Source organism: Crocuta crocuta, unplaced genomic scaffold (assembly GCF_008692635.1).
Source record: "Crocuta crocuta isolate KB4526 unplaced genomic scaffold, BGI_CrCroc_1.0 scaffold50, whole genome shotgun sequence".
NCBI lineage: Eukaryota > Metazoa > Chordata > Mammalia > Carnivora > Hyaenidae > Crocuta > Crocuta crocuta.
In genome coordinates this window covers 6,806,869-6,817,227 of record NW_027527428.1, presented here as the reverse complement: position 1 = coordinate 6,817,227, position 10,359 = coordinate 6,806,869, and positions in this window count along the sequence as shown.

Here is a 10,359-nt window from a genome sequence, read left to right as displayed (position 1 = left end):
AGCTCAAAGCGGGACTCGAACCCACGGACCGTGAGATCATGACCTGAGCTGAAGTCGGACGCTCAACTGACTGAGCCACCCAGGCGCCCCAACTTCTCTTTTTTTAAAAAAAATATATAAGCATTTAACAATTGTTTTTCCCTTAGAGGAAAAGCACTACTTTAGCTACAATCCATAAATGCTAATGTCTTCATTTTCATTTGATTCAGAATACTCTCATTCCCCTTGTGAATTCCTCTGTCCCGTTCATCTTTTAATATTTGTGGGTCTTTCAGGGATGGGTCACTGATTTCCGGTCATTACATCATGAGAACATAACTGTGTAGGATTTCAATTTTTTAAAAAGTTTATTTGGTTTACCGCCTGGCCCAGAACACGGTCATGTCGGCGAGTGTCTGTGTGTGCTTGACCAGAGCGCGCTCTGCTCTGTGTGTCCCCACAGGACGGGCGTCTAACCGGAGACGCTCCTGGAGCCTCAGTCCTGCCAGGCTCTGNACCCCCCCCCCCCCCACAATCTCTGGTGATATTCTCGTCTTGAAATACAGTCCGCCGGTGACATAACCATTCTACCTTTCCTTTGATTAGTGTTTGCAAGGTGTATCTTCCCCCATCTTTTTCTTACCTGCTTTTATATCGGAAGTGGGCTTCTCATCAATAGCACAGAGCCAGGCGCTTTACTGTTGTTTTGTTTTTTAATTCCAATCTGTCAAGCTGTCTTTAATTGGTGTGTTTGGACTGGTGATGCCTGACGTAGTTATTAAGAATTGAATGCAGGTTTCCCACCTTATTGTTGGGTTTGCTCCTAGCTCCTCCCCTCCCCCGGCCTTCTGTCGGGTTATTTGGTAACCTTAGTATCCCACGTTACCTCCTGACTCTTGGGCTGACCTCTGCACTTGAACTGGCCGCACTCAAGATTTCCGCCTACGTACTGCCCCTCTCACGGCTGATGTGGACTCACCCCCACCCTCGTGGCCCGGTGGTCGGGCACCCACGGAGGCTGAAAATCCCACCTGTGTTAGAAGTTCTGCTTTCAACAGCCACACATGCATTTTTTAAAACGTAAAAGGGAAAATTATCTTTTATATTTACTCAGGTGTCGGCCATTTCTGTGGCTCTTCCTCCGGTCCTGAAGACACACCCCTCCAGCCGGCACCCCTGCCTGCAGCGGGCGTCTCCTGAAGGGCAGGTCTGCACAACCAGCTCGCTCTTCCCCTTCCCTCCCACGGCGTGTTGTTGTGAGACGGAACTCTAGGCTCACCGGGCTTGTTTTCTGGCACTTTCAAGATCCTGTTTCTCCTTCTTCTGGCCTCCGTGGCTTCTCATCAGAAGTCTGGTCGCTCAGACTGCCGCCCCACTGCACTGGTTTCATTACTACCTGTCAACTTCTGGGTTTCTTTCTCTGCCTTTAACAGTTTAACTATGACCTGTCCAGACACAGGCTTCTTTAGATTTGCCCTGTTTGGGTGGTCACTGCATTTCCTGAATCTGTAAATTCAATCTTTTCCTTAAATGTGAGAAATTTTCAGCCAGTTTTTCTTCAAAAAATTGCCTTCCCTGCTCTGTTTCTTCTCCCTTAGGGTTTCATAACACAATGTTGGGTCTTCTGATCCTGTCACACAGCCGGTAACTTCCTCTCCTCTCCAGACCGGATGGCTTCTGTTGGCCGATCTTCTGGCTCAGTCGGCTCGGTNTTTAGATTTGCCCTGTTTGGGTGGTCACTGCATTTCCTGAATCTGTAAATTCAATCTTTTCCTTAAATGTGAGAAATTTTCAGCCAGTTTTTCTTCAAAAAATTGCCTTCCCTGCTCTGTTTCTTCTCCCTTAGGGTTTCATAACACAATGTTGGATCTTCTGATCCTGTCACACAGCCGGTAACTTCCTCTCCAGACCGGATGGCTTCTGTTGGCCGATCTTCTGGCTCAGTCGGCTCGGTCTTCCCTCGGATGCCACCTACCTGCTCGAGAGGCTGCTGAGTAATGTTTTAGATTTCTCAGCCCTGAAATTTGCATTTTGTTCTTTTGTATACTCTACTCCTCAGCTGAGATCCTTCCATCTGTTTCCAGCGTGTTCGACTTTACCTTCTGTGACATAGTGACGATAATTGCTTTCACGTGTTTTTCTGATAATTCCACCACCTGGATCTCAGAGTCGGCATCTGTTGATTGTCGTTCCCTTGGAAATGGTCACGTTTCCATAATTCTTTGTATGTTGAGTAACTTGGGATCGTAAATTCGGCATCCTGGCTGCCATGTTGTGTAGACGCTGGGTCAGTCCTCTGGAGAGTGCAGAGGGTTTCAGCAGCCTGTTCACCTGGCTAGTCTAGGCCACAGGCTCCGCTGGGCTCCCGTGGCCAGCGCGTCCAGGGTTCTCGTGCATGTGACGCAGATGGGGTGCCAGGGTCTCCCTCCTGAGTTTGGGGTGCAGCTGATGAGTGACCACGGAGAGGAGCTGGCACCACCAGAGGCCTGTGTTGTCTTGACAATGCCTGACACCATGTCCGATGTCCCCACCCTCCCTGTGGGACGGACAGGGTTGCAGGGAGACCCTACGGGGTGGCCATAGGTGGGAAGGGGACAAATGCCTCCCCGGGGGAGGGCACAGAACCAGGCCAGGGTGCCCCATCCATCCCAGGCACTCCCCCATCTCATCCTGGGTGCCCCCTCCCCAGCCCCCCATTCTCTGCTGTTATGTACGTCCCCTGTTGCCTGTACTGGGGACCAATGTGCATCCAACCAAAATGGCCCCAGTGCCTGGCCCTTCCCCCTGCCCACTCGCTCTTGTCCCAGGCCTAGGGCCCCCCCGGGCAGCCTTCTCTGGTCAGACGGCTCCACGTCCCGCCCCCTGTGATCCTCTCCCACCTGTACTCCCAGCCCACACTGATCTTGGGTAGGAAACCAGCTCTGCCATCAGGGTTTGAACTCAATCATCTAATATCCGCGGGTCCTACGTCCGTAGATTAGAATGAAGTCGGGTCAGGCTCATATGGCTGGTGTTTTAGGACCAGGGCTCAACGCTGGGCAGGATCAGCGTGGGTCTCATCCTGGAAGGAGGGGCCATGATTGCCCCTTATACGTACACACACAGGGGGCTAGCAACCTTCAAGGCCAGAGCCCAGGAGTCAGCTCAAGGTCACATGGAGTTTTGGGGCAAAACCTCCCTTGGTGAACAAAATAAACACGTAAAAAGAAAGTGGGTGATTAAGTGGTAGGCAGGATCAAACTTCTCAAACTGAGAGAGGACCAGGTTCCTCCCCCGATTCCTAGGTTGTTTCAGGAGAGGAGGAGCCCCTGGCCCGTGCTGCTGCAGGACGGTAGTTGTGTCCCATCCCAGGGAGCAGGCGGTGCCCAGGCAGTGGGCTGTGCAGACCTGGGCAGGCTGCAGGCGCTCACCAGGAGGGCAGTTGGCACCGGGCAGCCCCAGTGGGGACACCACCGGGGAGGCCAGTCAGTGCACTGGGCTGGGCAGGCTGCACAGACAAGCCCGAGCTCTGGGGGCCTGGGGAGCAGATGGAAAGGAGAGGGATCCACCCCGCTGGCGGGAGCCTGTCTCCCCCCCCCAAGCAGGCCATCCGTTCCCTCCATGCCCTCGGACGGGCAGCTGCAGTGGGCCGGGATCACCGGATGGAAAGGCAGCCTGCTCCTCCCTGACTGTCAGGTCTGCCCTCAGGACCCCTGTGCAGGCTTGGGGACAGGTGGCTGTGTTACCAGCAGCCAGACTGGGAATGGCAATGCCCGTTTCCTGCCAAATCCCTCAAATCAGCAAACAGAGAGCCCCCTCCTGGCTGAGGCATGCATTACATCTCAAAATCCTGTCAACCCCTCTGCAACTGGGCTGCATCCCATCATGCCCTCTGGCTGACGGGCATGGAAGCCCCCCTGAGGTGGGACAACCCCACCTTTCTCCCTGCCGTTGCCTGCTGGCTCCCTGGGGCCTGGGGCTTGCCACCCGGGTACCGGGGCTCTAAACCGCCCCCCCTCCTGAAGGTACCCAACTGACAGCCCTCCCTCACTGTGAGGGCCCTGAGGTCGGCCGTGGGGTATGAGTCCGCTGGCGTCCCTTCTACAGACAGCTGCCCAGGGGTGGTGGCCAGAGCACGGGGCACCCTCAGTGCTGGAGCCCCGGAACAGCGAAGGCCTCCAGCTGCCGCTGTGTCCCCAGCCCCCGGGCGGGTGCTCTCGAGTGAATCCCTTTGGGGGCGTGGGGGCTGTGTTCCAGGGACCCTGGAGGAGCCACACTTGAACCCACCCAGGTACCCCGTGGGCCCCACTCCATGAGGCAACAGACCATGCAGGCATCAGCTTTAATAGGGGGCTGGCCCGTCTGGGGCTCCCTCCTTGTCGGGAGTGAAATGTCGGCAGGATTGTCTAATACCGTAATGAACCGTTAACTAGGGAAGCCATTTCCAGCCTCCGCAGTGTGTGGCCGGCGGCTGTCGGCTCGGGGGGGGCGGGGCGGGGAGCCCTGGGTCTCTGGCAGATTCCTGAGCCAGGGCTGCAGGGAGTCCCAGACAATGGGGGGCCGCACCCACCAGAGGGGAGCCCGTGAGCACCTCTGGGAACCCCAGCAGCGCCTCTGGCTCTCTGGGAACAGCCTTTGCAGCGGGCCGGGCCTCTGCACCCAGGCCCACAGGTGAGGAGGCCCGGTCAGCGCTCCCGCGGCCGTCACTCCACAGGGACGCGTCCCTCCTGGTCCGGCACCCCCAAACGCCGACACAGAAGGGGAGAGCTTTCCACCCCCGAACCGATGGGGAAACTGGGTGGGTCAGGACGCGCCCTGCCAGCTGGCGGGAGCGGCGGAAGTGGAAAAGGTAAGGGGAAGAAGCTAGGTCTGACGCGCCTTCCAAAGAGAGCGAGCTGGGGAGGTGGCGGCCTGCGGAGCCTTGCGGGGCAGGGGACAGGAGCGCGGCCAGCACCAGGAGCCGCCGGCCTGCCTGTGGCCGCAGGGGAATCACAGCCTCAGAAGCTGGGTTTGGCTGGAGGCTGGGAGTGTTGCCGTTCGGTCCCGAGAGGAGAGCGAGACAGCAGCGCAGGCAGAGGCTCTGCAGAGCCGCCCCGTGTCAAGCCCTGCGTGCGCGTCGCTGCTCCAGCAGCACCCGCCCGGCCTGGCGCCGGCCCCGGGGAGCCGGTCGGTTGGGCCGTGCACCGAAGCTCTGTGGGCCCCAGTCTCGGGGCGTCCCCACCAGTCCCACGCAAGAAGGCCGAGTTAGGAGGCTGCCACCAGGTCCCCCTGTTGGGGCCTGGCCTTGACGGGGACTTTTTCTGTAGAGGAAAGAAAGAGGGGTTTGTCGAGTATAGAAGACCCCACGGGAAGAAACTTCCAGAGGAGAAGGAAGGCGGCAAGGAGCCAGGTCCCAGGGCTGTACGCGGGGCTGATGGGTGGGGACCTCGGACACAGCGGCCCGTCACAAGCACTCAGGAGCCCCGCGAGGAGGGACAGGGAGGGGCAGAAAGAAAGGCAAAGCGACCACCAGCCACCAGGGCCCTAGCGGGGTGGGGGAGCCACGGCCATGCCACGTAGACGACAGCTGGTCCTAGGGTGGGCCCGGCCTTTTCCCAGCTCTGCCTGCGGGACACGCCTACCTGAAGGCTCTTACAAGCCACCCCCCCCTCCCCCCCGCACCAGAAACCGGGCCCAGCCCCCGAGCAGGCCTATAGGCCGCCTGAGCCTGTCACCCACCCAGCTGGGGAGGCAGGAACCAACTCCCACCAAGTGGAAGGGCGGAAGCCTGCAGCCGGGGCATTCCACTTTGTTCTAGAAGGCACGGCCCTTCACGGGACAGAACAGGAAGCATACCTGGCTTCTTCTCGGGGAGGGGCTCTGAAGGGACCTCGGGGAGGTCTATCTGCTCCTGCAAGAGGCAGAGGGAGAGGCGCTGAGACCATCTCAACGAGAGCCCTGCTGTGGAAAGTTCCAGAGCTCCTTCTCCTCAGCTTCCGGCAGCCCCGAGACTGGATTCACCCCAGGGCTTCCCTAGAGATCCCAGTTCACACCCTGGCCGTACAGGACTGACGGCTTCAAACCGGGCGCCCACGCAGCTCGAAGGGCGGAGGGGCAGCGCCGGGGCCGGGTCTGGGGCAGGCCAGCCACCCGGGGGCACTGGGCTGCGTCTCGGACAACACACGGTGGGTTCGCCCCTAGCTGGCTGCTCGGGCTGCTTAGGGGACACCTGGGTCCTCGGGAGGAAGGACACCAGAGGGCAGAGGGTGGCCACACCAACCCCCTGCTCGGCCCGCAGGCCCAGGGAACGGCGGGCTGGTGGGTGCAGTGAGAGGCACCCTGAAGCCATGGCCCCGAGATGCAGAGCCCTCGCTCAGGGAGCGCGCACGCCTCGGGCCCGCACGGAGCCAGGCCACAGGTAGAGGGGCGCGGGCCCCGTGCTGCCCAGGGTGTGGCCTGGCCACGGTGGGCAAGAACGCCCATGTGATCAAAAACCCACACGCTGTCCTCCAGGCGGGTGAGGTGTGAGCAGCCAGCACTGCCCTCCAGGGACAAATGCTCAGCCGCGGCATTTGGGTGAGGCCGGCCGCCTGAGGAACTGTTCCCGCGGGGCCAGGCTCTCTCTGCTGCCACGGGGCAGAGGAGGAGCGGCCTCAGCTTAGCACAAAGTCTACTTCTCTTAGGAAGGAACACCAGTTGCAAAACCAGGATTGTGTGCTCATGTGAAGCACCCCCGTGCTCAGTCCTGCGGCTCCCGTCACCTGAGTGAGTGATCGCGCTCAGTCCGGGGGTCCCGTCCCCTAAGTGATCACGCTCAGTCCTGGGGCTCCAGTCCCCTGAGTGATCGCGCTCAGTCCTGGGGCTCCCGTCCCCTGAGTGATCACGCTCAGTCCTGGCAGGTCCCGTCCCCTGAGTGATCGCGCTCAGTCCTGGCGGGTCCCGTCCCCTGAGTGATCGCGCTCAGTCCTGGGGGGTCCCGTCACCTGAGTGATCGCGCTCAGTCCTGGGGCTCCCGTCCCCTGAGTGATCGCGCTCAGTCCGGGGGCTCCCGTCACCTGAGTGATTGCGCTCAGTCCGGGGGGTCCTGTCACCTGAGTGATCGCGCTCAGTCCTGGGGGTCCCGTCCCCTGAGTGATCGCGCTCAGTCCTGGGGGTCCCGTCACCTGAGTGATCGCGCTCAGTCCTGGGGGTCCCGTCCCCTGAGTGATCGCGCTGAGTCCTGGGGGTCCCGTCACCTGAGTGATCGCGCTGAGTCCTGGGGGTCCTGTCACCTGAGTGATCGTGCTGAGTCCTGGGGCCCCCGTCACCTGAGTGATCGCGCTCAGTCCAGGGGGTCTTATTACCTGAGTGATTGCATTCAGCTCCTCCAGGATGGCATCTTCATCCTCCTGAGTGAAGCTTCCTGCCAGCAGCTCATCTATTTGCTGCAAAGGAAGGAGCAGAGGTGAGGACCGTGGCCAGGCGGGGGCGGAGGGTGACGTGGCCGCTCGCGGAGGAAGGAGGCAGCCCGTCGCTCAAGGCCCCCCTTGCTGAGAGGAGGCGAGCGCCAGCAGCTTGGGAAGGCACATCCCTTGAGGGCGGCCGGGCACTCGGGGTTGGGGACGCCCCCGCTGGCCCAGTGACACCTACCCGCTGGTACTCCACGGCCTCCTGGGTCTCCTCCAATATCCGCTCCACTTCTTCTATGGACATCACCTGATTGGTTGGGAGGCTCGTCAGTGAGGCAGGTAACAGCCCGTCGCGCAGGGTCACCCGGACTGACAGGGCACGAGCCAGGCCAGGCGGATGCGATGTGGCTCTGGGAGTTTCTGCTGCAGGCCGGGCCCACCCGCAGGGGCTCTGGGGCCCTGGGGCTCGCTCTTTTCAGAAGCCTCGCCTGCACTGCCCAGACTCCTGCTGGCCCGTTGCCCCCAGACCCTCGGGCTCCCCAACCAACCCGAGCAGGTCCAGGTAGAAATAAGTAAAACTTGACTTGATTTCTTCTAGGTTCGAAGGAACACGTGGACTTGCTGGGCTGGGACACACCGGGACAGCCGGGAAAGCTGTGGGTGCAGCGCCATCTGCTCGTCACCTCTCCGGTGGCCCAGGGCCTCTCTGGGCCTCACCTCCCCTTTGGCCACCCACACCTGGGCTGCTTCCTGTGATGAGGGCGAGTTCACCTCCTCCGGGAAGCCCTGCCAATTAGTTGGCACACCCTCACGCTCTCTCACTGGACTCTGCCTCCACCTGGGCAGTGGACCCACTTTATCATCTGCGTCTGTCACTCCATTCTCGGGTCATCACCCCGAGTGAGTCTGCCCCCAACACCCTCTCCCGGGAGCCACCGGCTTGCCCACATTCCCACCTGGCACAAACGCCTCTTTGGCAATGGCCTGGGCATGGGTGTGGCCTCAGGAACAAGCCCCGCCCCCTCCTTCCGCAGAGCCCTGTCCTCTCCCCTCCCCCACCCCCGGCCCAGGACCCACCTGGTGCATCTTCTTCAGACACTCATTTCCAATCTGCAGCCCTTCGACCACCTTCATTTCAATCTGGGTGAACTCAATATTCTGGACCTGGGCGGGAGGGCAAANCAACACCAGCTGCTGCACAGCCTGCCCAGGGCCCTACTCACTCCTTCCTCCCGTCCCGCAGGAGCTGCCGGGCGATCTCCCGCTCCCTCTCCAGCTGCTGGGTGATCCTCCTCTGGTACTGCTTCAGCTTATCTCGCTGCTGCTTCAGTTGCTGCGCGAGAGAGCAGGCCCGGTCCGCACACACGCTGCCCCTGCCCCCCCGCACCGGGCCCCCCCTTAGCACCTGGCCGGCCGCCCGCAAGCCGCGCCGCCCCGCCCTCTGAAGCACAGTTCTACGTGGGGACAAGTCTGCCCCCCAGGGCACGCGTGGCAGCGTCTGGAGACACCTGCGGCTGGGGGGGCTGGGGGAGCCGCTGCTGGCGTCAACGGGCGGAGGCCAGGGACGCCGCTTGCATCCTGCCGTGCCCGGGGTGGCCCCGGCACAGACGGTGACCCAGCCCGGTGTCCGCAGCGCAGAGGTGCGGATCAGAGAGTGTCGCCAGTGCCTCAGAGGTTCAGAGGCAGCACAGAAGGGCCCCAGAGAGCCAGCGCGCCACCCGGCCACAGTGAGGGTCTGGGGCCTCCCCTCCCGGCTTCAGACATTCCTGCCATCAGGGAACACACAGATGGCGCATCTGCAGGCCTGGCCTCGCCAAGCACCCAGGACCCTCGTGTACTGTCCCGGAAAGGGCGGACGGCCGTTTACACGTCAGTCAACTCTGCCTTTTCTTAGGCCATTCCATTTCTTCCAAATTTCATCACTTCAGACAGGGCATTTCTCAAACGTAGGTTTTATCTTTAGGATCCGTTGCTGTGACTTAACTAAAGCAAGGCGCAAGCGCTTCTTTAAGACTCAGTATAGTGAGAACTCTCCTGCTAGTGTAGACATGTCTGCAGGGGCTTCTCAGGGTCCCTCCAAGCACATTCTCCGGCGCACCAGGTGGCCTGTGGGTCGGGCCAGATGGCTGCACGCCTTCTCCTTGCTTGCAGTGAAAGGTGCCCACAATCCTGGCCCCACGGCCCAGAGACACCATGGCTAGCCTGCGTGGCCAGTCTTCTCAGCTGTGGCTGCTGGTCCTCCCCAGGGGCTGACCCCACCCCTACCCCTGCCCCTCCGCACCCCTGCCCCCGGGGGCCATTAACCCAGCTGGCAGAGTACAAAGTACGGAAGAAGCTAAAAGCAGCAGGTGTGGCCAAGCTGCCATATTTGCAAAACAAGGGGTATCGGTGGAGGGTCACGGGACAGCACACTGGGGCATGGAGCTTCTCAGCTCAGCTTTCCATCCTAGGAACACACCACACAGTAATTTGTTTTATGGTGTGCAAACCGCGTTGTTAAAGCCTGGACTGCACCAAACCATCCCTGACAAGTAGAAAGGCCTGGAAAAGAACCCAAAGGTGAGTTCTGGAAGAGAGTCACCTCGGGGGCTCCCGCCTGCCAGAGCTCTCCGCCAGGGATGCCTGCCTCCCTGCCCGGCGCCCCACTTCCCATTCAGCACCCCGCGCTGTTCGGGTTTTCTCTAGCGAAGCATGCCTGTTTCTTCTCTATCTGGGGAGCTTCGGCTAAGAATCTTTTATGACAGGGTTTCAGAAACCGGGTGTGGGGGGGGATCTGTCATTTGTTTCTCTCTTAGTACAAAATCACGTATTTTTGCTGCAGAAACTTTTGGGAAGAAAGCAAAGGTACACTCTGCTCAAATTCTGGACCACCTCCTTCCTGGTCGTGCTTCTCCTCGCAAACTGGGTTCCTCTTGACGCGCCTTTCCACGGAAACGACCTTTCCTCCCGGAGCCCCCCGGGAACAGCGGCGCGGGGCCGCGGCGGACGAGCCCACCGCCCTCGCTCAGCGCCGGGGCCCAGCAGGGGCCGCACA